General features: G+C 44.0%; 1 long non-coding RNA gene and 1 pseudogene across 1 annotated transcript in view; one reads left to right on the forward strand and one right to left on the reverse strand.

Annotated features, from left to right (window-relative positions):
* LOC147035752 (uncharacterized) overlaps positions 1–27500 on the reverse strand; it is a 207560-nt gene that overhangs the window by 84490 nt on the left and 95570 nt on the right. The gene's annotated exons all lie outside the window — the stretch shown is intronic.
* LOC147035754 (uncharacterized) lies at positions 15101–16832 on the forward strand (annotated as a pseudogene).

Raw genomic sequence — 27500 nt, forward strand, 5'->3', positions numbered from 1 at the left:
CGCACTCAGGGATCCGTAGGTAAAATGTACTAGGGGAAAACTACACATGATGGCACACGAAAATTTGACGACTCGGGACGAGTCTGTAAAAAGGGAAGGGGGTAGTGTTGTGGTTACCAGATTCGCAAACCACCATTCAGGTCCCTTAGGTGAGGTATCTCGGTAAGTACATGTGTAGTTAGGCCCAAACCCGTTGTCTAGTGGGAATACATGTCATTTATACGTGCTGCGACTCTTCAGGATAGCCGTTTTTCTTTCACTATCTTTATTTTGGACCAACCGCCATGATCACAACCACAACATCAACCACCAACCACAACCACCGCTTCACCACAACCGCCACGACCTTCCCGTCACACTCGCCACCATCGCATCACCGTCATCTCGCGCCACTCATGGGTACCGGTGTTGGACTCATGGAGAACGCGCGTCGAACAGCGTGTACAAAATCACGGATTTTGTGCTTCAAAAACGGATCAAAAACGACACACGCCCACTTTTTGCCGTCCAATCGGTGAGCGAGGGGCGAATTGGCCCCGCCCCCAGGGCGATCGATATATGCAAATTTGTGGATCAAAAAGCCTTCACGCCCACTTTTTCTCGGGCCAATGGGGAGCGAGGTGAACGGTCAAAGGGAGGGGGTCAAAGGCGAAGTTACGGGGGGATAAAAGGACGGTGTTCGTCAGTCAGAACGAGTAAGGAGAGAGTCGCAAAGGAGAACGAGCAGGAGTCGAGAACGAGAAGGAGTTGGAACGGAGGGGACGAGTGTGGAAGACTGGAGCCCGAAGCCTGCAGTGGCTGGAGAAGCTGAAGAGAGCCGGACGAGGGGGTGCTCGCGTCGGTGCCAGGAGCTGCACGCCCGAGGGAGGCCGGCAGCGCGACCTGGCCGAGGTGGAGTCGCACACCAGGGATAATAAAGATCCTCTATACCCCGAGCATCAGCAACCCCCTCCTGTTTCCCCCCGCGCTGAGATAGTGCGACCAAGGGGTCCCCGTTCCCACCCCCGACCAGACACCGTCCACGAGGCCCGCGGGTTGCGGGGCCATCGCCGCTCCGCGTCTCATCACCAGACGGGTAGGCCCGACCCGGTCTCGGCCTCAGGCCTGCCCCATTCTTGGGGGATTTCTTTTCCTTGGTTTTGGGTATGTGTTGTCGGCGCCGTCTGTGAAGTAGAATTGTATAAGTGTTGCCGTGTGCTCGGTAGTCGGTATTAGCTCTGCACTGTGTTTTCACTTTTATGTTTGCTTTTTGTGTAAATGGAAGTGTGTTTTCTTTTTTTTGTGTGCATTTGGTGGAATTGTATTTGTGTGCTTCCCGTGTGCCGAGAATAAATGTGCTTTATTGTTGAACTGTTTCCCGCTTCGCTTCGTCTTTTTCCTCCATTGAATCCCCATCTTGCTTCACGTAAAGGGTTGGTAGTGGGCTGAATACGCCCGATAATTAATCGAACCGTCGAGGTCGACGATAACACCGCTCGGTTATTCTGATAGTACGGAACGGGTCGCTTAAGTGGCCCGTGTCCAAAGTCGACCTGCGGCGAGGTGCGATCGCCCGGTCTACCCTCCGCGTGGGTACTTAGGTAGTTCGAATTTGGCGAGCAACCCTATCCCACGTGGGGGCTGATTGGCTCGATCGCGGTGAGACCGAAAGGTCCACCCGTGACTGGTTCCCGGCGTTAGTCCGAGAGGGTCACGACTGGATTGTCCGTCCGGTGGGCGACGTGCCGCGATTCGAGTTACGTGGCCGTCGCACGCCGGCGGGCGCGAAGACCGCAACAATATATTACCAGGCTGCGACAGTACAAGTGCAGTGCACATCTAGGGATAACAAAATAAGTTAGTCTTCAAGTCACATATTACATGGCAGTGAATTTCTGTGGAGTAGCCACTATCATCATCATTTTCCTCTCGGGTTTCCTTGCGAGATTTTCTCTGCCCAATACAATTCCTACCAGACATTCTGGCACCCCACAATGAGTTGATTCATCCGTAATTTAACTTCACAGGTATCAATATGTAAACATGCTATAGAGTACTGTGATTGTGATGTGTTATAGAAATTGCAGAATCATGTGATGGCAATCATGTGATGGCATTGGCACTTGTGTGCTTCTACATCTCTTATAATGTATTCTATTGAGTTCCTTGTACTTCAAAACATATATTTAGACATCTAAAGTGCGTTTTGGGGAAACCTACTTGCAAAGTTAAGAGAAAAACATGAAATGGCGGCCATTTTGGACGCCATCTTGGATTGCGGAAAACGCTCAAGGAGGATTCATGAGGACTTTTAGTATGTTATTTCACACACATTCCTGGACCTTTCCTGAAAAAATCAGCTTGTTACCAAAAATGTCCAGGTTAAACCCTAATGCTCTTGGACTATAAGTTATAAACATGTTCAGTAAGTTCTGTGGTCGTCAGGAAGGTGTCAAATACGTCTACATATGTCAATATGCGTTGGAGATACGTTACTCATAGGTTCAAGGCACGTTACTCTTAGGTTCAAAGCACGTTACTCATAGATTAGAAATAAGTATCGGGTACCCTAAACATTATCTTGACGTGTTTCGACTTATGAGTAACTTACAAGCAATGTGTGTCAACGTGTGTCAACGATCGCGTAACGTGCCTACAACTTATGGCCAGCGTATGCGGAACATGTGAGTCTTATGCTGGCATGTGTCGAAAATTTTTGAGTATGTTAAAATTTGTCGACGAGCTCGGCGTACTACGACATATGCCAGCGTGCTTCAGCGTGCTCTTAACGTATACAAAACTTACCCTTAACATATTCGACGTGTGCCAGCGTTTTAGACAAATTTTTCATACGTCGGCATACGCTGGCTAAATCGTCCAGGTGTGACGGCAGCTTAAGGATTATAAAATTGTTTAAAAATTCAGAAATCACTGAAATACTTTCCCTCATATTGTGCATGTATGACAGTACGATGAGAAGCACTTCATATTATATCATATCTCATTTAGTTGCTTTAGTTTGATTGAATGAAAAAATATTTTGCAGGTAAAACTATTGCAAACACAAAAGCAAAAGTAATATTACTCTTTGCTGTGGATGTAAATATCATTCCCATGGCAGAAGCATTGTTGCAAAGGAATCTTTCAGGAAAAATTTGGATAGCCAGTGAGGCCTGGGTGGATTCGAAGGTTTTGGTTCCAAGATTTGTGAATGTGTTTGAAACAACAATTGGAACAGCATTGCCACCAGGAAAAATTGTTGGTTTCTTGGATTTTTTATTAAACATTCATCTCCGGAAAGGTAAATTTACGCATGGGCTGGAACTCACTTTGAGAAGCAACTCTGATGCTGAAGAAACACTTTAATAAATAAGTTACAAATAAATGTGCAAGTGTGGGCATTTTTTTAATTTGGCAGGTAATTCATTCTCTTATATGACCTATCTTTTTGCATTTATATATTTTTGTTGTGGCAGGCAAAAGGAAGAGCCTGGTGCATACTTTGTATCTAAGACTTTTTCACAACACAACAACAAAAAGCATTTTTAAGACCATTTTCCCTGCTAGATTTGGGGGTTAGCCTTGTGGACCCCATGATAAAATAATAATTGCGCATTTATCTTTGATAAAAGCATTGAAATGTGTTGCAGAAAGCTTGAAAACATGATCATATATAACATATTTGATAACGATACGACATTCCATAATAGTAACGTTTACATTATTATATTTAAGACACAATATGACACTGCTATAAATTCAGCATTTTCAGCATGATGGATTAAGATTAACTGCAGCAAAACTCAGGTGATTATTGATCATCGGAATGCAGAAACTTCCATCAAATCAGTCGACACAGCTCGAAAGGATGACAGTAGTTTTGCCGATAATACGGAAGATTTTATTCTAGAATTCTGGTCAAAAAATTTCAATTGCTCTTGGACCATTGCCAAAGTGCCAAATGTTAAAGCCTGCACTGGACTCGAGGAATTAGAACACGTTGAAACTGTTTTTACAGATGTTTCTCACCTTCGATTCACTTACAAAGTGTACTTGGCAGTTTACACTGTGGCACATTCATTGCACAATTTGCAAGCTTGTACACCCAGTCATGGTCCATTTGAAAATGGATCATGTGCAAATGTGGGCATCTTTAAAATTTGGCAGGTAATTCATTCTCTTATGTGACCTATCTTTTTGCATTTGTATATTTTTGTTGTGGCAGGAAAAAGGATTAGTGTGGTGCTCTTCTTTGTATCTTTGGTGATACTTTGTATCGAAGACTTTTTCACAACACAACAAAAGGCATTTTTAAGGTCATTTTCCCTGCGAGAGCGAGAGTTAGCCTTGCGGCCCCATGACAATCTTTTCCACTTTACCCTATTTTCTGCATCACCCCTTGTTAACCACCTCCCCACATTTCTTCTTCCACCACTTTTAGCCAAGTCTTTCTCTCGGTCTTGCCCATCCTCTACTTCCTTATACATTCATTTACATAACTCTTCTTACGCACTCACTTTCATCCGACCTCACACAGCACAGCAATATATATATATATATATATATATATATATATATATATATATATATATATATATATATATATATATATATATATATATATATATATATATATATATATATATATTGATACGGTTCTAAGAACCGTATGCATACAAACATACAGTTGTCCCGGTCAGTTATTCCGTTAAGTATATGTGTAGATAGCTCCCTACCTTGTGTTTAGTGGGAAGACACTGGGGTGCATTGCGATGGTTTTTAGTTTTGTCTATAAATCATTTCTCTCCTTTTATTTTGAACCACAGTACCTTCCACTCGCTATCCGAGGCAAAATCCACGACGACCCACGGTACCCTCTGCCTGCTTGCTCCTTCATCTCGCTTGCTACTCTCGCATGGGCTGAATAAGTACATGTTCGCCTACTCGCCTAACCGGCGACTAGTTTTCCGAGGAAGAATCTTTGTGTAGTACCTTTTCCTGAGTCCAGAAACGAGAGGAGTGGGCGGGTTTCCCGGTATGGCCGGACCCATGGAAGCCCCGTCCATTCAGGGTGGACAGTGACGTCAGCTTCACCAAGGCTCCTCCCTGCTGAGGGAGATCTATAAATTATGACACCATTCGTTCAGAGAGGGTGAGCTGGAAAGTGAGTCGTCTTGAGGGAGTGTTGGAGTGAAAAGCGTTGGAGTGGGAGCGTTGGAGTGAATATTGTTGGAGTGAGACAGTTCGTCGGCTGGTAGTGAAAGAAAGGAGGAAGATCGTACAGTTGTTGCGCTCTTTGGGGGTCGTTTGTTTTGTGTGTGAGAGAGCTGGGAAGACCTCAACTCAACCTTGAACGGGTCTCTCGTAGGGTCCTGTCTGCAGCCCTGATCCCCAAATTGGACTCCGCTCTACTCGACCCAGGCTCCTTCACAGACGCTCTCCATGCGGGCGGCCTTGGACCGAGCCGCATGACCATTGACTGGTGCCGCACTATTGACTGGTGCATTGACATTTAGCAAGGCATGGACAGGTTTGATTCAACCTTACTGTGGTTTTTTATTCGACATATGATTAGATTTTTCAGCCTAATCAGCAGAGGCCTACAGGCCAAATGTGTTCGGCCCATCAGAAAACCAAGATGGTGGCCATATCATTTTGCCTGGGTGCCATGGTGGGTGGAGTGAAGCGAACAATGTGGGAGTGGTCCGGCAGCTGTCTGACCAATGGGTGCATATTGTAAAAATCTACCCCCAACACCAGCAGCAATGTGAAGCTCTTGTCGACCTGCGAGTTGTCACAAATAAAAACAGTTCTGGGAGTAGCCAGGAATAACTTGAATTGAAAAAGGCTTTTATGAATTAAAAAAACAGTGATCAGCCATAGATTTCTGTTGTCTGCAATCTGGCTATAAATTTGACTGGGATGGGACCCTTATCCTTGACATGACATCCAAAAAATGACACAGATTGATATTGGAGGAGTTGCGCATCAAGAGACGAGAGGGTGGTCTCTCTGGGGAGAAGGTGGACGTCCCCACACAATGCACACCTCTGATACATCACACAAGCAACTGGACAAGGGGAGAAAAAAAAAACAATGATCAATACCCAACACCACACCCATACATGCACAACACAAAATGGAAAATCCACCAACCACATAACCCACCCATCACCACGTCCAAGCATGACACAAACACAGCCATGTTCGTGCCATGGAAGCATAAATACAACAAGCAAACACACCCACTCACCCCAACAGATACAACACCAGATTATGAGTAAATAAACAAAATAGCACAACAGAATATCGGTGATGCGATTTGCCATTTATTGCTTAATGCTTGGTAAAATATAGACACTTCTCAATTGACCTCACGTGTTGGCACATGACCAGAAATGAATGATCCCTTAGGAATAAAAACAGACACGTCCATAGACTTAGCATCTATTGGCCTGAGGAAGTTCAATATAAAAAATATCTATTATACATAAATATTGTCATGTCAGATGGCCTCCATTATCACAGCTGTCTGTGCCAGAATCCACGAATAGCTGAATGGTTTCTAACAAACTGTGTTCACTTTAATTAATCTGCAACTTCACGTTAATCAACTTTAGTTCACCTTAATTAAGTTCTTGCTTTCCTGCAATCTGCGGTGCTTCTGCTTCAACAATATTTGCATTCACATCTCCCAGAATAATGAATACCTTGCCTTTTGGAACCTGTTCTCCCACTTCCTGCAACTTTCTATAAAACACCTCCAGATTTTCTCAATCTTCTCCTGAATTTGAAGATACATATGAATGATGGTGGTGTTTACTGATGTCCTTTCAACCTCATTGATAGTAACCTATCATTGACTGGGTAGTTCGACTTTGAACTACCATTACTGACCCTGAATTCCTCTTTTTGTACATCACTACCACTTCATTTATTTTCTAGGTTTTGTGACCAGAAAAGAAAGCTTTCAGTTCTATTGACCTCAGCAACAGGATTTCCTTGTGGGTTTGATCCAGTCCTGTCAAAACGACTAGTCTGACTCATCAAAACACTTTAATCTTCACCAGTAGCCATTTTGTTGCTCTCAAACAGGGGCACCTCATCATTTGTATCACTTCAGGATATCTCTTAGGTTTCTGATCTTCATTCTTCTCTCGACATGGATGGAAGTGTTTTGCCATTGCCTTCTTCTGGGCAGTTTCTCCACTAGATGGGTGATCCTCGACATTTTTCGAAAATAAGAGATTCCTCTACCCATCATCAAGGCCATGCAGCCATTACTGGCATCATATTCCAGCTGCCTGCAGGGCCACCCACCACCTGCTTCCATGGCTTCACCTAACCCTGATCTGCAGACTAAAAGCAAGGCTACACCTTTCTCAGAGGTTGCCCATGAGTTAATACATCTAAAGATCACATCCTTCAAGAAGGAGTGTTGTGATTACCCCGATGAACTCTGAGCCTTTGGTTTAAAAACATGAACAACAATGTAGCAGCAGATTTGTATTCAGAGTTTCCTTTTTGTAGATGTGCAGCCCACTGAAGCTAATGAGTCCAAGTACACCAGCCAACATGTATTTTTTAACTTTGGGGTGCATTTTTTGTTAATAGCAGGCATCCATGCGAGATCAATCAGTCATATGGTGGGGAAGAAAATGTGGGTGGATGCCATCCTCGATTTTTATATTAAAGGTCATTTTCAAGGTCAGATGTCAAATAAGGTCAAATTTTGTGTTTTTTACATTGTGCATTAATTGACATCAATTTTGTTCGCACTATCCATATAAACTATTGTTAATAACAAAAACATGTATTTAGGGTGTTTAATCAACAAGTGAGTTTTATTTTTTACCCATATGTGTAATGCATCGTGAAACACCAAAATGTGATTTTCTCTAAATGTGTTTATTCTGCATGTTAAAGTAATTTGCACACCGAATCTTTTGGTTTAAACTATCATACACGTTCAATAAACTACTTTGTCACTGTAAAATGCCAAACAATTATTTTGTTTGCAATGGCCACTTGTTTTATTTGTTCTTAAACACTTTATAGCCCCCTCTTGTGGCAGATTTGTTCAAAGAAATTCCAACATGGCGGTTTGGTGTTGTGACCATGCTTTATCAGGCAGTGTACATAATTGACGCAAACTGCACATCAAAAGTGAGTAACTTTGATGAAAAATAGACATGTGTTGGTTAGAGAGATATATACAACAATTATCTGTGCCCATTAAGGAAACGACCCGGTGTGTACCCCGGTCAGAATAGGTACACCGTATCCCTGCGTGTCGTAAAAGGCGACTAAAAGGGTTGGCGTCAGGAAGGGCATCCGGCCATAAAAACATCGCCTCAAAAGGAAACCATGATGAGTACAACTGATGGGCAGGGTACAGCCCAAAGTACCCCGTGGGGGTCCTCACCCCCTCTCGTTAAAACTCAAGGTGGGGAACCCGATCGAAGCAAGGGAGGAAATTTTTCCATTTATGATGACCAATCGTCTGATGCCCCACGTGGAGATCGGTTTCTGAGGTTTGGTACATGGAATGTAGGGACAATGACAGAGAGATTTGGAGAAGTGGTTGAAACATTGGTCAGAAGAAGAGTGGACATATGTTGTGTGCAGGAGACACGGTGGAAGGGAAGTGGTGTGAGAATGGTGAAGGGAAGGCAGGGGCAGAAGTACAAGTTTATGTGGCAAGGGTGCCCAGAAGGCATGCATGGTGTTGGTGTCATGTTTTCTGAGGATTTTGTAGACAGTGTAGTGAGTGTGACTAGAGTGAGTGAAAGGTTGATGATGGTGAGAATCGTGATCGGAAATCTCTTGGTGAACGTCATCTCGGGATATGCCCCACAGGTCGGTCGAAGCGATGAAGAGAAGAACATGTTCTGGTGTGCGATGGAGAAGTTGATGGAAAATGTGAAAGATGAGGAAGTTGTTGTGGTTGGAGGAGACTTGAATGGACATGTGGGAAGGAGTCCAGATGGTTTTGAGGGAGTCCATGGGGGTTATGGATATGGTGTGAGAAATGGAGAAGGTGAAAGGATCTTGGAGTTTGCTGATGGAGCTGATTTGTTGATCTGTAATACTCAATTTCAGAAAGCGAATAATAAGCTTATTACATACACGTCAGGTGGGTTGACGACAACCATTGACTACCTGATGGTTCATCAGCGAGATAGGGGAAACCTCCGGGACACAAAGGTGATCCCAGGGGAGGAGACTGTTTCGCAGCACCACCTGGTTGTCTGCGATATAAGGGTGAAAGGTGCACGGAGAATTCGGCGGGTGAAGTACCAACCGAGGATGAAGGTGTGGAGGTTGAAAGAGGCGACAGTGAAGGAAGCATTAAGAGAGAGGCTGAGTATGGTTGAAGATGATGTGGTTGAGCTTGAAAGTAGTTGGATGTCAATGACAGATAGTCTATTGGGAGCCGTTGGTGAGGTATGTGGATGGACAAAAGGACCACCGAGGCACTCGGAAACATGGTGGTGGGATGATGAAGTTGGAAAGACGATTGAAGAGAAGTTCAAGGAATGGCAAAAGGCAAAGGATATGGTGGAAGAAGAGGCTGCACATGAAAGTTATAAGGAAGCCAAGAAGGCTGCAAAGAAAGAGGTTGCAAAGGCACAGGAAAATGTTTGGAGAACGCTTGGATTCGGAGGAGGGTAAGAGAGCGGTATTCAGGATTGCAAAGCAGATAGCGAGAGAGAGAGAGATTTGATGTGACGGGGGTGAGTTGCTTGAAGGATGAAGTGGGACAAATCGTTGTGGACTCAGATGGAATTAAAGGAAGATGGAAGAGATATATGGAAAGGCTGTTGAATGTAGAAAATGAATGGGATAGAAACATCGAGAGTAACCCAGTTTTAGGACCAGCAGAGAAGATAACTGAGAAGGTAGTTGAGGAAGCTATAAGAGCAATGAAGAGTAGAAAAGCAGGAGGGCCGACGGGAGTTGTGGGAGATATGTTGAAGGCAGCGGGAAGTTGGGGTGTGAAGAGAATGACAGAGATCTGTAATCTGGTGGTGAAAGAAGGCCGCATTCCAGTGGATTGGGAACTGAGTATCCTCGTCCCTCTGTACAAGGGGAAAGGTGACCCTCTGGACTGTGGCTCCTATAGAGCAATAAAGTTATTGGAGCATGGAATGATGGTATTGGAAAGGGTGTTGGAAGAGGATAAGGAAGAAGGTAAAGATTGACGAAATGCAGCTTGGATTTATGCCAGGAAGAGGAACGACAGATGCAATTTTTATTGTAAGGCAGTTGCAGGAGAAGTACATGGAGAAGAGGAAGAAGTTGTTTTTTTGGGTTTGTTGATCTGGAGAAAGCATTTGATAGGGTCCCACGTGAAGTTATGACATGGGCATTGAGGAAGTTAGGAGTGGAGGAATGGTTGATCAGAGTAGTGATGGCCATGTACGAGAGAGCACGCACAGTTGTAAGGACGAAGGATGGGAACAGTGGTGAGTTTGAGGTGAGGGTAGGAGTGCACCAGGGGTCGGTACTAAGTCCACTTCTATTAGTAGTTGTGATGGAGGTGCTGGCTCGGAGGGTAAAGGAGGGTTTACCGTGGGAGCTGCTGAATGCAGATGACCTGGTGTTGATTGCAGAGAGTATGGATGGACTGAAGGAGAAGATGAACAAGTGGAAGGAATGTAAGGAGGCAAAAGGTTTGAAGGTGAATATCGGAAAGACGAAGGTGATGGCAAGTGGTAAAGCATGTGGTGAGGTGGAAAGGACTGGGAAGTGGCCGTGTGCTGTGTGCAGGAAGGGTGTCGGAGTGAACTCCATTCAGTGTACAATGTGTGCTGAATGGGTTCATCGAAAATGTAGTGGGGTGAGAGGGTCATTAACCAGTGTGGCAGCTACATTCAAGTGTAAGGTGTGCATCGAGGGAGCAGCAGATGAAGGAATTGTTGAGTTGGATCTTGGAGATGGTGTGAAGCTGGAATGGGTGAAAACATTTTGCTATCTCAGAAACATGCTGAATGGAGAAGGTGGATCAGACTCTTCGACGGTTGCTAGAGTGAGATGTGCATGGAAGAAGTTTCGGGAACTGAGTGGCGTGCTGACGAAGAGGGGTGTGTCGTTGAAGCTGAAGGAAAAGGTGTATGCTACACGTGTGAGGAGTACAATTATTTATGGGAGTGAGATATGGGTACTGAACATGGAGCAGCAACAAAGGCTGGAAAGGGTGGAAATGCGAATGGTTTGGTGGATGTGTGGAGTATCATTGAGAGAGAGGAAGACAAATGATGACTTGCGGAAGATGATGGGAATAGAGTCTGTGATGGAGGTTGTGAAGAGAAACAGGTTGAGATGGTTGTGTCATGTGTTGAGGAAGGATGAAAGTGACTGGGTGAGAGGAGTGTTGGAATTGAGTGTAGTCGGAAGTAGAGGACAGGGAAGACCGAGAAAAACTTGGATAAATGTGGTGGAAGAGGAAATGTAGGCAAGGGGATTAAGAAGGGGAGATGCAGAAAACAGGGTAAAGTGGAGAAGATTGCCATGGGGCCCGCAAGGCTAACCCCTGCTTTAGCGGGGAAAATGGCCTTTAAATGCTTGTGTGATTAAGGAAACGGGACCGGGGCATTTACATGTCTTATTTGATGGCTGGTATACACTGTGTACGGGGAGTCTTTATTTGGTCTAAGTTTGAGCCTGGCAATTCCACATTTAGATTTGAGTTAAACCATATTGTTAATCGGTAAACAACTATTCAGAGGACATACTGAAATCGTGTTTGGAATCACGGAATGCCGTAAAACGGACCATCATACCACATTTGGGTCAAATTACACATGTATTGCCCCGTACCGTTGATGCACTACGATGTACAAAGAAACGTTCTTATGGCTGATTGAGCTTCAAGAGAAGCATGCTAATTTGTAAAATTGGTGTAATGCAAGTGAGTACATAAAGAATAATCATCAAAGCACTCAAGATAATTTTTGATGTAAATTCAGCAAAGGGTTTAACCTTTTCATTTACAGGAATTCTGAATATGTGACATACACAACCACAATTGGTATGAAACAGCCATGGAACCTGTGTATACTATCAAGCGCAAGAGACAACAAACAGTCATTGATAAAACAAGATGTTTCTTCTGTCACAGTAGTGCAGGCAACCTCCGGATAGCATCATCAAAGGGAAAGGTCAGGACATGGACTGTCGGTCAGCTGCGAAGGAAATTTGGTGATACCAACTACATAGATGTGTTAGACAGACTTGAGAACCTTTCAGAGGAAGACTTTAGCGCACAGGAAATTAGATGGCATAAAACCTGCTATTCCACATTCAGTTCGGAAAGCAAGCTATGCAGATTAAGAAACAAACGCCAGGCATCAGCAGAGACATCGACAAGTGCTAAATCTGATTCATGTTCAAACGCCCCTTCAGCACCCACAACACGCAGTTCTAAGACAGCAATTGACTGTCTGCATGTTTCGTCAAGCACAGGGTAAAAAAAATACTCATAAAATGCAGACATTAAAAAAGTCTACAGACGTGATCGAGCGTGCCAAAACTGACCCAGAAATGTGTATTAGACTGTCAGGAATCAGTGACTTAATCGCAGCTGAAGGTTGTTACCATCTGTCTTGCTTGATAGCTTTTGAAAGACGATCTGATGAGAGATTCAAATCATCAGTGGATCCACAGGAGACAGAGGTGGATGAGTGCATGATGAAGCTTTGCAGAGACTTGGGAAGGGACTGTCTCGTGGTGATGTGTACAGCATGGGTGATATATGGGACAGATACAAGTGCATGTCTAGTGAAATGGGTAGTTGTGTGCCAATGAGGTACCAGTCTAGATGCACAACATTCTACGAAAGGGTTCAACTGTTGGTTGGACCAAAGGCTAGTTATGTACGAACTCTTGGGACAGGAACAATTCTCAGGTATCCCCGGTGAAAAGTCAGACTTTATTATATCCAAAACACTGATAAAGTCCCGCCAACAATGTTTTGTTTCGTCATCAGATACGGAGTCAACGGAAGATGAGGATGGAGACCTGATTGATATTGCACAAGGCAACATTTTCCAAGAGATGGTTCATGTGGCCCTCAGAGTCAGACAGGATCTACTTGACACACCAGAACACTCAAGCACATAGCAAGAGCTTGATCAAGAACATGTCGATGAAGTGATCCCAAACAGCCTGTATTTGTTCCTGCGCCTGCTCTTTGGAGGCATAGATGTGGTGCATGAGGACACTGAGGAAGACACCAGCATCAAGGAGATGGCGTGCAGCATTGCTCAGGATATTGTGTTTGCAGTTTCCAACAGACGGAAGTTGACGCCAAAGCATGTTGGTTTAGGTCTTGCTCTCCACCAAGCTACCCGTTCCGAGGCGCTCCTTGAACTGTTTCATGGCGCCAACCATACAATTGGTATCGACACTGTTCGAAGAATCGACACAACGATAGCTAATAACATACTTGAGAGGTTTGCACGGAATGGCAATGTTTACGTCCCAGACAATATCGTCAGAGAGAGGCTGATCCACTGCTCTCGTGACAACATAGACGTACTGGAAGCAACCCTGGATGGAAAGAACACCTTTCACTGCACACAGATGATGGTATGGCAGAGAGGACCAGTTCCACAGCAAAATATAAATCCAGACAGCAAATGCTTTCTGTGATCAAGAGCTATTAAGCCTGATGCATTAGAGGAGTTTCAAAGGCTTGATCACGCTACCTTACCTTCAGGCCAGAGACCATCGCATTCATTCAGTGATGACAAGACAATTGAGGTCGAATGGTTCAGTGGCAATGGCGATGAAAGGCAGAAGGCACGAGCCAAAGATTTGGCATGGTTGGCATCACGCATATATTGTAGTGAAGACGATCGTCTTGTTCCTTCGTGGGGGAGCATTCAATGAAGCTGTCAGTGTCGTTGACACACCTGTAACAACTGCGGGGATGCTACCCATTCTCCAGGCACCAGCAGATGACAATGACACCCTCACTACTGTGATCAAACACTTTTTGGCTATTTCAAATCACATGGGTCAGAAGAACACCATCATCACAGCTGACCAGCCGCTGTACAGTAGGTGCAAGGAACTCGTATGGGCGAATCCAAAATTTGAGGATGTCATTTTTCTCATGGTAGGACTGCATATCTGCTTCAACTTCCTGAAAGCAATTGGCCAACACATGGAACGTGCTGGACTTGATGACCTGTGGACAGAGGCGGGTGTTTATGCGACCAACACTACAGATACCATGCTGAATGGCAAAGCATACTACCGTGCTGTGAGAGGACATCAACTGACATATGAAGCTCTCTGGTACATTAAATGGCCTATGTTTGAATTGTGGCTTGCTGAAAATGATCAAGAACTTGATGTAAAAGTCAAACAACTTGTCCAAAATGTAGCTAAACTGTTCAAGACGAGAAATGACAACCAAAGAGAAGAACTTCGCAATGCAGTGGGCCAGCTCTCAGATTTTCTGAGGAATAAAAATGTGCAAGATCTCCTCAAAGGGTTCGATAAGAAGCACTCTGACAATCCAAACTTCAAGCTTTGGTCGGAATATCTGGAAATGGTGGAGATCTTGCTGGACTTCATCAGGGCTGAGAGAGATGGCAACTGGACTCTTCATCTTGAATCCTTTGCAGCCAGGCTGCCATGGCTCACCATCTATGACCACGCTAACTATGCCCGATGGGGACTGGTCTATCTCGCAGACATGAAACTCCTAGAGAAGACAGCGCCAGAGGTTCATACAGAGTTCATTGCTGGGAATTTTGTTGTGAAGAGAACAAAAAGGCGCTTCAACCAAGTTCCTGCTGACCAGGCGACTGAGTGAATGAACAGAACATGCAAGATGCAAAATGGCATTATTGGCATTACCAGGAATGATCAAGCCAGGGACAAGTTTTGTATCACATGGTCAGAATGATCACGCATCACACAGAACATCAGATCTCTCTACAACCTTGAAGACGATTTGGAGGAAACCACTTTCACCCGTTCTGATAGTCGTGCAGCACGTACAAGGTGTGATATTGATGATGTGATGAAGCTTGCCTCACAACTGACAAGATTTGACGTATTCCAAGTATAAACTACCTTGGCAGAAGTTAGTGGAGACTGTGACATGGACAGAAAAGACATGCCATTGGTATCACTGGCAACCAAAGATACTGCATCAAGTGACGTGGTGAGAGATCTACTCACAGCTGAAGATCGAGGAAAGAAGCATATTATCACTAATGTAAAGCAATGCCTGATTGAGGGAACTGTCGGGTTTCATGACACACTCAGGAAGCACCACTAAAAAACCTTTGCTGATTTGTACAAGGCAAATGTAACTACTAAACAGAATGTACAGAAAACAATCAAAGCTGACAGAAAGCTACTGCAGCGATTGCTCAATGCTGTCACCGCCGGGCCACCACTGGAAATGGCGACCATTCTCAAGCATGAACTCTCTCCAATCTCACTGTCTCTGGCCAAGGTTGGAGGGAAGATGAACTCTGCTTCAAAGTCGGAGCTGATTAACATATTGAGGCAGGACTACAAGTACCTTCTGAAGTTCCAGAAGCTGACAAGAAGACATGTGTGATTATAGATGGTCACGCCCTCATCCAAGCTCGAGGAAAGCATGTTGGGTGTCAGACATTTGGTGAATATGCTGATGTTTGTAAAAACTGTAACACATCACTTTGGACAGCACACAACAAGAGTTGATGTAGTATTTGATCGCTACATCGGGGAAGGCTCCATCAAGGCAGTGACTCGCTCAAAGTGACTGGGAAAAAGATAACAATCCGCAAGCTCATCGATGGGCCCAAAGACCCACTCCCACAGGTTTGGGTCCAGTTCATTGCCTTGGATGAGAACAAAGCTGATCTTGCAAATTTCTTAGCTGAGGAAATCATAAAGAAAGGTAAAGATCTGCCCGGGCGATTTGAGCTGGTAACCGGAGGCGAATTTACAGATGTTACTGATGCATGGTCAACAAGGACAGATGACCCCAGGCTTCACGGAAACCATGAAGAGGCTGATACCAGGCAGATTCTCCATTCGTGTGAGGCAGTTAATGAAGGATACCAAAGAGTGCTCGTAATCTGCAGAGACACAGATGTCATGCTACTTCTGATACACTTTGTATCAACAGAATATCCGAAGTGTGGATGGTGTCTGGAACAGCAAAGAATCGGAAATGTTACCCACTACATGCTGTATCTGAGAGACTTACACAACCTGTGAGGGAAAACCTACTCAGCTTCCATGCACTAACAGGCTGTGACACAACATCTTATTTCAGTGGCCATGCAACGAAGTCATGCTGGAAAGCATTTGAAAGCCAACCACTTCTTGTCAAGGGGATCGGTCGTGATGGAGACCTTGCACCTATTGAACAATTTGTGTTTCACCTGTATGGGACACCTGACCAACGAACTGTCAACCATGCCAGGCTCCAGCTCTTTGGAAAGGCTAAGAAGGGACGAGAGATGTTACCACCGACAAGGGATGCACTGGAACTTCACGCTTCATGCGCCAATTATCAGGCAAACATTTGGTTGCAAGCAGACCAGGAACACGTAGATGTCTCATCGCCTACAGACACCTCAGCTTGGAGGAAGGAGTCCGGTTTCCTTAAAGCCGTGTGGACAAGGCTGCCCCCAATCCCAAAAGCCTGCCTGGAGCTGGTAGCCTGTGGATGCATATCAAAATGCAGAACAGCTCGATGTACTTGCTTCAGAGAGAACTTCAGGTGCACTTTTGCCTGCGGATGCGATGCGATGCGATTGACTGATGTAATCGAACTGGCCAGTAGTTTCATACCAAGAGCCTCATGCCGATACACATTCATGCACATGTAGGCTTATGTGACACACACAATACTGTATGTTCCCTTTCCGTTGTGTTATCCAGCTGGTCACACTCAGCAACATCACATTAATTTAATTAATATTTTAAACACATTGTAATGATGGATAAATGTCGAAACCGTATAGCCCTTTTTCAGATCAAAAAAGTTTGCTGTTTCGCATCATAAATGTAGGGCCATACATTAAGGCATATAATACACAATGTTGCATGTTGCAGAGATTGTGTACTTCAGCAATAGTATAACTATCTTTTTGCAAATATAAACATTAAATGAGCTTTCAACGGGGAAAAGTCCAGGATAAAATGACCTTTCAGGTCAAAATCAGTGGTTGCATCCAACAACATGAAATTCTTCCCCACACGATGACTATAATTGATCTAGCATGGATGCCTGTTATAAAAAAGCAATTCACCATAAAATCAGATGTTGGCTGGTGTACTGGAACAAATCTGACTGCCACAAGAGGGGGCTATACAGTATTTAATTAAAGATAAAGCGAGTGGCCATTGCAAAAAAGTTTGTTTTGGATTTTACAGTGACAAATTCGAATACTGAATGTGTGTGATAGTTTAAACCAAAAAGATTCGGTGTGCAAATTACTTTAACATGCAAAATAAACACATTTTGAGAAAATCACATTTTGTGTTTCAGAATGCCATACACATATGTGTAAAACTTAAAATTCACTTGTTAATTAAACAGGCTAAATGCATGTTTTTGATAATATAAATAGTTTATATGGATAGAGGAGGCAAAGTTGGTCAATTCAAGCACAATGTAAAAAACACAAAATTTGACCTTATTTGACATCTGACCTTGAAAATGACCTTTAATATAAAAATCGAGGATGGCATCCACCCACATTTTCTTCCCCACCATATGACTGATTGATCTCGCATGGATGCCTGCTATTAACAAAAAATGCACCCCAAAGTTAAAAAATACATGTTGGCTGGTGTACTCAGACTCAGCTTCGGTGGACTGCACATCTACAAAAAGGAAACTCTGAATACAAATCTGCTGCCACATTGTTGTTCATCTTTTTAAACCAAAGGCTCAGAGTTTATCGGGGTAATCAAAACACTCCTTCTTGAAGGATGTGATCTTTAGATGTATTAACTCATGGGCAACCTCTGAGCAAGGTGTAGCCTTGCTTTTAGTCTGCAGATCAGGGTTAGGTGAAGCCATGGAAGCAGGTGGTGGGTGGCCATGCAGGCAGCTGGAATATGATGCCAGTAATGGCTGCATGGCCTTGATGATGGGTAGAGGAATCTCTTATTTTCGAAAAATGTCGAGGATCACCCATCTAGTGGAGAAACTGCCCAGAAGAAGGCAATGGCAAAACACTTCCATCCATGCCAAGAGAAGAATGAAGATCAGAAACCTAAGAGATATCCTGTAGTGATACAAATGATGAGGTGCCCCTGTTTGAGAGCAACCAAATGGCTACTGGTGAAGATTAAAGTGTTTTGATGAGTCAGACTAGTCGTTTTGACAGGACTGGATCAAACCCACAAGGAAATCCTGTCGCTGAGGTCAATAGAACTGAAAGCTTTCTTTTCTGGTCACAAAACCTAGAAAATAAATGGAGTGGCAGTGATAATATAAATAGTTTTTATGGATAGAGGAGGCAAAGTTGGTAAATTCATGCACAATGTAAAAAAACACAAAATTTGACCTATTTGACCTTTTGACCTTGAAAATGACCTTTAAGGTCAAAATCGAGGGTGGCATCCACCTACATTTTCTTCCCCACCCTGTGACTGATTGATCTAGTATGGATGCCTGCTATTAACAAAAAATGCACTAGAAATCGTTTTCTCGAGGTCTTTTCCATGTTTGGCTGGTGTACTAAAACAACCCCAACACGTGAAGGCTGGAGCTAAGCTCGTGTCAGAGGCTATTTGAGATGCTGAGCCATTTGAGTATTTTACACACATTGAGAACATATCCTCATTGTCATGCCATGGCACAAATATGTAACTTACTGCAATTAAATTTATGCAAAGACCAATTTTGAGGGTTCTTTTTCTTCATTATTTCACGACTCCCACAGAAACCCTAGGCTTGGGGAGGAGTGATAACGATAACATAGAATGGACCAGGACATAGCAAGAACAAGGAACAAGGAAATCCAACACACGTGGAGGCCATTCAGCCCATCTTGCTTGCGCGAACACCACACCAACCCATCTATACAAGATCCCAGGAAGAAAATACAAAAAAAAAAAATTTAAGATTTTTTTTTTGGGCAGTTTTTTTTGTAATTTTCCCCTTTTTTTTCCTTTTCTTCCCCTCGGGAAGGGGGAATGGGCTTGGTTAAAAACAGACATCAACCACACAACCCCCCTTAACAAGACCCCCACAAACAACACTCCATAAACAACTAGAACGGGCATTCAGTAGAGCGCATACCTTTGCCAACGCTACATTTTGCCCCCCCCCCCAGAAACCGTTGATTGTGAGGGTATTTAATCCCATACCACATCTGCCATCTCATGTGTGTTATGATGGCTTAAAAACATTAAATTTCCTGCTGTTTGACACTGATTCACGTACATTGTACAATTTCTGTATGAACTCCCTGACCTTTTTGGGTGTCGGTGTCAAGTCAATCTGATGACAACTGTTTACATTATAAGAAATCAAATACTACACATCAGAGGATAGGGAATTGAATTGTAAAAATTTTGAATCTACTTACATGCAAATTGTATAAGAATTGTCCGCGTTATGATAATAAAGGTCGTTGACCCCCTGACCTTTGACCCAACTAGCTTACAAAGGTTATGACGTCATTGTGTTACATCGTATATCACAAGATTGGGCATTGAATTCATAACATTTTGGCATTGGTTGCATGCAAATTGGACAAAAATCGACCGCACTATGGCAAAATGACGATTTTGACCTTTTCATGACCTCGCCCTTGACCTTTGTACTCTTAATTTTCTAATTGGTAGTAGAGTGTGGGGAACAGAACAGTCAACATTTTGGTGTTGGTTTCATGCAAATCAGATAAGAATTGACCGTGTTATGACTAAAACCGCACATTTTGCAATGGCGTGACCCCCCCTGACTTTTGACTACCAACCGCAAATAAGGGTTATTACGTCATTGTGTCATGTCACATATCACAAGATGGGGCATTGAATTCTGAACATTTTGGCATTAGTTGCATGCAAATTGGATACAAATTGACCGCGCTATGGTAAAAAGACGATTTTGACCTTTTCATGACCTTGACCTTGAACTTTTTTTTTTTTTTTTTTTGTATACCTTGGTCGAGGCTCATATGAGAGCGAACACACAACTCACAGCAAGGAGGCATGAGACAAGAGGGGCGCGAGTGGAAGGGACAAAACAGTGGGGAACAGACACATTAGGTGAACTGTGGAAGGGAGAGGGATGGGGATGGGACAGGGAACATGGCGAAGAGAAGATGGACATTTCAGGGACTTTCAGGAAGGAAAGCAGGAGAAATGAAGGAAGTGGGCTTGGGTGGATTATCGGGGGTAGAAAAGATCGAGGATTTGGATGGGGGAAGATAAGAGGTGGTGGTGAACAGCTGTTTTGGTGAACAAAGAATAGAGTGAGGAAGTTTATTCCAAAGGCGGGAAAAAAGAGGAATGAAAGAGTGAAGATGAGCAGTGATTCGTGATTTTGGTAGTTTTACCAGAAGGGGGTTGTTGGCGGACCTTGAGCGCCCTGTGGAAATGTAGTGGGGACGAATCGCAGAGAGAGCAGGGGGGGCAAGGCTGGAGAGGAGTCGATAGAAGACAGAAAGACCACCGACCAACCTGCGGTGATTGAGTGAGAGGCCCAAAGACTCAGCTTCATTGCGGGAGATGCCGATGATCTTAAATTCCCTGGTTTCGACAGCGTGAAGCCGAGAAAGGTGGGAGGCAGGAGCACCAGCCCAGAGGGGATAGCAGTACTCCATCAGGCTATGGACAAAAGCTTTGTAAGTGGTCAGGAGCTCAAGAGGGCAGAGGAAGGACTTAGCATGACGGAGGATTCCCAGTTGGTGACTGGCTTTTGAGGCGAGGTTGGAAATGTGACTTTCCCAGGAAAGGTCATGGCAGATAGTGAGACCTAGAAGCTTGAAAGAAAAGACTTCTTCCAGAGGATTGTTGAGAAAGTGGATGGGGGGGTTTTGTAAACGGTCCTTTCGAAGAGACATAGTGAGAGTGTGAGATTTGGCTGGATTGAAAGACATGTTCCACGTGTTGGACCAGTTTGTGATGTTATCCAGATCTGCAGTGAGTGAAGAAGCTGCTGCTTGCCGGTCTGAGGGATGACAGATGGTACGGCAGAGGGTGGAGTCGTCGGCAAAGAGAAATAGAGGATTTTCCAGAGAGTCCGAGAGATCATTGATGAAAACCAGAAAAAGAACAGGGCCCAGAACGCTACCTTGAGGAACTCCAGCCTGCACAGGAAGAGGGGATGAAAGAACTCCATTTAGGGCCACACGTTGACTGCGACAGGAGAGGAAGTCTGCGAGCCATGAGTGGAGATGGCCTTGAATACCATGGGAAGAGAGTTTGGTGAGTAGGGCAGGGTGCCAGACTGTGTCAAAAGCACGTGATATGTCCAGGGATACGGCTCGGATTTCCTGTCTGGCATTGAGGACCTCCATCCATTGATGGGAGAGCAGAAGCAGCATATCCAGGGTAGAGTGACCTGGTCTGAAACCAAATTGATGATTGGAAATCAAGCCATTGGAGAAGAGGAAGGATTTCATATCTGAGGCGATGATGGATTCCATCACCTTGCTGATGATTGGGAGAAGGCTGATTGGTCTGTAGTTATAGGGATCTGTTTTTGCACCTTTTTTATGCAGGGCAGTGATGTTAGCAGATTTCCAAGCAGATGGCAGATGACCTTGGGCAAATGAGAGGGTGAATAGAACAGAGAGAGGGTGAGCAAGAGCAGAAGAGCAGGCTTTGAGGACACGTGGGCTGATGCCGTCTGGACCGGTTGCAGAATCTGACTCGAGGTTTGAAAGCAAGCTCTCCACCTTGTCAGGAGAAAAGGATACAGGGTCCAGGGACAGTTGGGTGCGACTGGGTAAAGTGGGTAGAGATAGAGATGGGTTTAGGACACAAGATTTAGCTGCAAACACCGAGTTTAGACATTCAGCTTTATCATGTTTGGAATCAGCAGTGCGGCCATTTGAGGTAAGGGAGGGGATGGAGGGGGAACATACACCAGAAACAGATTTGATTAAACGCCACCAGGATTTTGAGGAGGGAGAGAGGTTTGAGAGTTCAGACTTGAGATGAGAAAGACGTTGTTTTCTGGCTCTCCTGAGGGTAGATACACACTTGTTCCGAGCTTTGTGGAAAGAACTGAGATTGCCCTCAGTTGGGTTTGCTTTCCATGAGGCAAAGGCAAGTTGTTTCAGGACAACTGCCTCGCCACAAGCTTCAGTAAACCAAGGGCGGGAGGAAGGGTAAGACAACTGAACACGAGAGGGGATAAATCTGTGCATGAGGGAGAGCAAGTTTCTTTGAAAGAATTCCCAGGATGAGTTGATGTTTGAGAAAGTAGTGATAGGAGACCAGTCTGTAAGTTTGATGGCTGCTCGGAGACCCTGCCAGTCGGCTTGAGTGAAATGCCAGACTCGACGGCGGTGAGGTGGTTCTCTGATAACAGCCAGAGAGATGTCCACTTTGACAAGGACGTGGTCAGAAGAACCAATTGGAGCGAAGGAAGAGCAGCAGATGTTGTCAGGGAAATTTGTCAAAATCAGATCCAGAAGAGATGGAGTACCATTGGTTGAGATCCGGGTCGGGAAGTTGACCGATTGAGTCAGTCCCAATGAGTCGCAGAAAGCTTTTGCTGAGGTGCCATGGCAGGTGAGAGAGGTACCCACACCTAGCCAACTGGCGTGATGACAATTGAAGTCACCACATAAGAGGAAGAGAGAGTTTGGATGAGAAGATAGAAGATGGTCCATGTTTTCGGATAGTGAGGTGTAGATGGAGTCATCACTGTTCGGTGGACGGTACAGTACACATATAAACATGAGGTGGGAGTGGAGGGGAAGCCGAAGCCAGAGGTATTCCTGGGGTGTGGGGGGAGTGAGAGCAGTGCATGGAGAGTGAGGAATAGAGTCTTTGATGAAGAGAGCAACACCTCCACCAGGACGAGGCTCAGGTCTGTCATACTGTAAGAGGGAGTAGCCAGGGAGAGATACTTGGGAGTCAGACACGTCTTGGGAGAGGAAAGTTTCTGTTAGGCAGATAATGTCTGGTTTGTCAGTGGCAACCTGTATGGAAAGATCTGAAAGGTTTGAGCGAAGGCCCCGGATATTTGAGGTCCACACTTTTAATGAAGAGGAAGGGGAGGAGGCTTTGGGTGCAGAAGGTGGAGGGGAGGGGGAGGGTAGGACAAGGGACGAGGGGGGCAGGTAAGGAGGGTTGCTGAAGGAGTGTGGGGTATTGCAGAACAGCGAGGGGAGGGGCCGAATGAGGAGGAGAAAAGGCTCTGTGGTGCTGGGGGAGAGGGGGACAAGAGACAAGGAAGAAGGCAGTTGAGGATTTGAGGAGGTGGAGTGAAGAGATGGAGGTGAGAGGGCAGTGGAGGGAGGCAGGTTGGTGGATGAGAGGGGGGGGCAACTTGGAGAAGGAAGAGTGAGGGGGATGAAAGGTGGGAGAAAGGTGAGGGGGGAATTTTTTGAGAGAGGTGAGAGGGAGGCTTGGAGGGAGAAGAGTGGGATGGTTGCTTTGAGAGTGAGAGTGAGGGGGGAGGGGGTGAGTTGGCAATGAAGTTGGAAAAAAAGAATGTTTGTTGGAAAGCGAGCATCCATGGCAAACTGTGGTTTTTAAAAGTTTTAGGTCAGAGATGCGATTTAACACAATTCTTGATGGATGCAATGAAGGCGAATTCAGAGCATGGAGAGAAGAAGCGCTGTAATAGTTGGATTTTTTAGGCAAGGAATGAAGGAAAGGTCGAAATGAGAGCACTCTGTTAAAATAGCAGAAGAGTAGTGCATTGTGAAACAGTAAAGAGTACCACATGTGTGAGAGAGGAAGATGAAGCATTATAAGATCGTTTTTGTAGTTAAAAATAATGTATGAGAGAGTTCAACAGATTAGGTCATGGAAGTGTAAAAAAAAAAAAATCGAGGAAGAAGACGAGGAGGAAGTTAAGAGGAAGAAGAAGAAGCAGATTCGGGAGAAGGTGAGTGTGTTGTTGTTGTTGTTGGGTATATATATATATATATATATATATATATATATATATATATATATATATATATATATTTTTTTTTTGTTGTTGTTAATATTAATATATGAGAGAGTTCAACAGATTAGGTCATAGAAGTGTAAAAAAAAAAAAAAATCGAGGAAGAAGACGAGGGGGAAGTTAAGAGGAAGAAGAAGAAGCAGAATCGGGAGAAGGTGAGCGTGTTGTTGTTGTTGTTGGGTTTTTTTTTTTTTTGAGATAAGAAAGAGATTATTTGGGAGAATGGGGGATGTTTGGAAAGTGGGGAGGATCAAAATTGAAAGTAATGGGGAGGATAGAAATTGAAGGTAATGGGGAGAAAAAAAAAAAAAAAAAAACGATCGAACACCGAGTGGAACCGGTAGGCCTCAAGCCTAGGCCTAGGCCTCAAGCACAGGTAAGAACGTCGACAAAAATACTCACAAAATAGCACGATTTTTGAAACAAAACCGAACTAGCAACACACAGTAACATGTAGGTGAGAAAATTAAACAGTTAAAACGGGACAAATAACAACCGGAAACTTAGCTTTGAGAACGTCAGCAGGGAGCCCCAAAGGAGACCTCTCGCTGCTCTAAAACCGGAACCGGAAGTCAACTTTGACGCGATCGCTCCTAATATCTATTCAAATGGTCCTCAGATAATAACCAATCATCCCACCAAGTTTGCTGCGATTCAGTTCAATTCTTTTGGAGTTATGCGAATAAAAAACAAACAAACAAACAAACACACATATTCACAAATAAATAAATAAATACACAGCGATCAAAACATAAACTTCGCAACAAAGTTTGCGAAGGTAATCACCCATCAATACTCAAACTACCTAAATGTTTTATCAACATCCCCATACCCCTGCATCTCCATAACTTCAGGTACCTATCTAATTCTAATTTAAACTTATCTACTTCTTATGCTGCCCTTACCTTTTCAGGGAGACCATTCCATGCAATAACTACTCTCTGAGTGAATGTCCCCTGCATTACTACCGTCTTAACTCTCTTCCTGACTCTCAAGCGATGGCCAATGGTTAGGTCACTATATACTCTGTTGAATAATCCATCTGCACTTATTTTATCTATACCTTTCATTATGCTAAACATATCTATCATATCTCCTCGTAATCACCTCCTTTCTAGTGAATAATGCCCTGTCTCCTTCAGCCGCTCATCATAGCTGAGTCTGGCTAGGACCAGAATCAATCTTGGAGCCCTACGCTGCACACTCTCTATGGTATCTAGGTCCTTCCAAAACTGTGGTGATAAAAACTGTAAACAATATTCGTGTACAATGTTAACACCACCTCTTTTGATTTTTCAATGATCCCCCTCCGAATACAACCTAAAACCCGATTTGCTTTTCCTATATCTGCCTGCACTGTGCTGCCTGCTTACCTACTGTATCTATTACCACCCACAGATCCTTCTCCTGTGTGACACGCTCTAAAATTACCCATTGCACTCCTGTAATCACTATTTTAATTATTCATTCCAATTTTCAACACCTTACACTTGCTCAGGTTAAATTCCATCTGCCACTGTTTTGCCCAATCCATACAAGTATCAATACTTTCCTGTATTTGATCACCACCCTCTCTGCTATCCAACTTACCTCTAAGCTTTGTATCATCTGCAATTTGGAAAGCTTGCTCTTTATCCCATTATCCAAACCGTTGATGCAAATATTGAATAGCAATGGACCGAGTGCTGATCCCTGAGATACCCCGCTACTTACATCCTCTCAGCAAGACATGCTCCCACTCACAGCCACTCTTTGCTTCCTATCACACACCCAGTTTGCAATCCAATTAGCTACCTGACCAGCCACTCCACAAACCCTCACATTGGCTAACAACCTCCGATGTGGTACCTTATCAAATGCCTTCTTAAAGTCTAGATTTACTTTGTCCACTGCCTTTCCCTCATCCACCCAATCAGAAACTGCTTCAAAGCACTCAAAAAGATTTGTTAAACAGGAACTACCATTGGTAAACCCATGCTGACTACCTTTAATTAGTTTTTATTTATTTGAATGGTTCCTCATCTTGTCCTTAATTAATGTCTCCAACACCTTCCCCACAAATGAAGTCAAACTAACAGGTCTATAGTTTCTTCTCTGGATCCTTTCTTAAATAATAGTGTTACATTTGCTGCTCTCCAATCCTCTGGTACCTGTCCTGATTCCAGGGAACTATTGAAAATTTCCGTTAACGTCTCGCTTACCTGCTCAGCCACCTCCCTCAATACTCTCTGTTGCATATTATCTGGACCCGGAGCCAATTCTACTCTTAGATTACCTAGCTGTTCCTTTACTTCCTCCAATCCAACCTGGATCTTCTGTAAAAGCCCTTCCTCACCTCCTCCATAGATACTCTCAGCTATTGGCAATTCTCCAGACTGTTAATGTGTAAAAGTTGAAGAAAAATACCTGTTTAATAAGCCTGACATCTCACTTTCATCACTAACCATTCTCCCTGTGCTATTCCTCAAAGGGCCCACACTGGTCCTCCTAACCTGTTCTTTTCCCCTGATATATTTGAAGAAAGCCTTGCTGTTATGTTTAATATTCTTAGCCATGTCCTTCTCATACTCTCTTTTGGATTGCCGAGTAATTTTTTAACTTGCCTCTTTACTTCGACAGTGATATACAGTGGGGAGAACAAGTATTTTATACACTCCCAATTTTGCAGGTTTTCCCACTTCCAAAGCACATAGAGGTCTGTAATTTTTATCAAAGGTACACTTCAACTGTGAAAGACGGAATCTGAAACAAAAATCCTGAAAATCACATTGTATGATTTTTAAATAATTAATTTGCATTTTATTGCATGAAATAAGTATTTGATCACCGACAAACCAGAAAGAATTCTGGCTCTCACAGACCTGTTAGTTTTGTCTTTAAGAAGCCCTCCCATTCTCCACTCATTACCTGCAATAACTGCACCTGTTTGAACTCGTTATCTGCATAAAAGACAGCTGTCCACACTCAATCAATCAGACTCCAAGCTCTCCACAATAGGCAAGACCAGAGAGCTGTCTAAGGACATGAGGGACAAAATTGTAGACTTGCACAAGGCTGGGATGAGCTACAGGACAATAGGCAAGCAGCTTGGTGAGAATGGCAACAACTGTTGGCGCAATTATTAGACAATGGAAGAAGTTCAAGATAACAGTCAATCTCCCTCGGTCTGGGGCTCCATGCAAGATCTCACCTCGTGGAGCCTCAATGATCATGAGAAAGGTGAGGGATCAGCCCAGAACTACACGGCATGACCTGGACAATGACCTGAAGAGAGCTGTTACCACAGTATCAAAGAAAACCATAAGTAACACACTACGCCGTCATGGATTAAAATCCTGCAGTGCACGCAAGGTCCCTCTGCTCAAGCCAGTGCATGTCCAGGCCCATCTGAAGTTTGCCAATG

The sequence above is a fragment of the Eptatretus burgeri genome, chromosome 1 (genome assembly GCF_056783735.1).
Source record: "Eptatretus burgeri isolate ZD-2024b chromosome 1, Ebu_testis_v1, whole genome shotgun sequence".
NCBI classification, from domain to species: Eukaryota; Metazoa; Chordata; class Myxini; order Myxiniformes; family Myxinidae; genus Eptatretus; species Eptatretus burgeri.